Source organism: Myotis lucifugus, unplaced genomic scaffold (assembly GCF_000147115.1).
Source record: "Myotis lucifugus unplaced genomic scaffold, Myoluc2.0 scaffold_28, whole genome shotgun sequence".
Taxonomy (NCBI): domain Eukaryota; kingdom Metazoa; phylum Chordata; class Mammalia; order Chiroptera; family Vespertilionidae; genus Myotis; species Myotis lucifugus.
In genome coordinates this window covers 9,449,596-9,451,531 of record NW_005871076.1, presented here as the reverse complement: position 1 = coordinate 9,451,531, position 1,936 = coordinate 9,449,596, and positions in this window count along the sequence as shown.

Here is a 1,936-nt window from a genome sequence, read left to right as displayed (position 1 = left end):
TGGGAGTGGCAGAGGAGAGGTCAATGGGGGAAAAATAATATTGTAATGGCTATGTATGGGCCAAGGGCGGTACTTGAAATATCAGGGGGGACCATTCTGTAAAGTATATGATTGTCTAACTACTATGTTGTACACCTGAAACTAATACAGAATAATATTGAATGTGAAAAAATAAAAACATACCCATTTTGCAAAAAAAAAAAAAAAAAAAAAAAGTAATGACAGGCCCTTTGGCTCAGAGGATAGAGCGTTTGCCTGCAGACTGAAGGTCCCAGGTTCAATTCCAGTCAAAGGCACATGCCCGGGTTGTGGCCTCGATCCCCAGTGGGGGGGGGGGGGGGGGGTCTGCAGGAGGTGCAGGAGGCAGCTGATCAATGATTCTCTCTCATCATTGATGTTTCTATCTCTCTCTCTCCCTCTGTAAAAATCAATAAAAATGTATTAAATAAACCCCACAAACTAACGCTAGTAACTGCTAAGCTGAACTTAAATGGACTCACCCTTTAAAAAAAGTTCTTGAGTATTTTGTTATATCCTCTGCAAAACTTCTCATATTATTAATTTGCTTAAGCTAGTTAAAAAAAAGATACAAGTGACTATACTAAGAATCGCTGGACTACACATTTTAAAGGGTGAATTCTACGTTATATGTGAATGACATCTCAGAAAGACAAAAGGCAAAAAATGATGAGAATAAAATATTAATGAATACACACACATGTAAAAATGCCCCTCTTCAAAACGATACAGAAAATCTGTCTAAATCGTCAGCATGTGTCTCTGAGGCGCCTACTGCGTGCCGCGCCGGCGGTGCTCTTTAGACAACACCGAGCAGGTTTCCCAGATTGTTAGGCAAACAGATGAGCCCGTCCCGGCAGCTGCGGAAGCACAAGCTTCGATCCGGGCCCTCGGGGCGCCGACCTGCCAGTCGCGGACCCGAATCACTAAGGTTCACCACCCGCCCCCGCCCCGCGAGCACAGAGCGGAGGGCCCAGCACCGCCCGCAGCCCCTCTCCTCCGACCCCGACACCCTCCCGCCGGCGCACTGTTCGCCCAGGGGGAGCCCAGCTCCGTCAGAGCGGCCGCGACTGTGCGGCGACCGTGCCCGGCCCGAGGAGCCGAACCCGAGGTGAAACCTGAGCGCAGCGGGCAGCCCAGCGCCCGCACAGAGGAGGCAGCCCGGAGGTTTTTTTATTGTTATTATTTTAATTTTGGGGGGGTGACATTACTCAACAAGAACATATAGGTTTCATGTGTGAATTACTAACTTACAAAATCTGTATATAGATATGAAGTGAAATAAGTCCAACATTCTCACTTTCTGTTCTTTCCTCTTAAAAGTCCTCTTCCTGCTCCCTAAAATGGGGATATTCATCTAGTTTCATGCCTCCATCTTTTTAAAAATATATAATTTTATTGATTTCAGAGAGAACGGGAGAGGGAGAGAAAGATAAACACATTAGTGATGAGATAGAATCATTGATAGAATCATTGATTGGCTACCTCCTGCATGCCGCACCTTGGGGGATGGAGCCTGCAACCCAGGAATGTGCCATGACCGGGAGTTGAACCTTTGACCCTCCTGGGTACCTAGGTCAACGTTCAACCACTGAAGCATGCCCGGCTGGGTTCTTTCCTCCATCTTAAAACTTTTCTTCATATCTTCTTGCTAAAATACCCGGAAGGGACAGGGATCCCCAGGAATGGGGGCCTCTCAGGTTTCCACCTGACTTCTATTTTTTATCAGCAGGATCCTGAAACAATTGTTTTCTTTTAAATCGCAAACTCGAGTGGGTGGCTGAAGAATCCATTATCAAAACCCTATATACTGAATCGTCAGGGAATCTGGACTCTTCGATTCCTCATAATATTAGAGATGAGCCTTTTGGTTCCTTGCCAATGGCCGGCGCTAAAAACAGAACCCACAAGTGTTTAT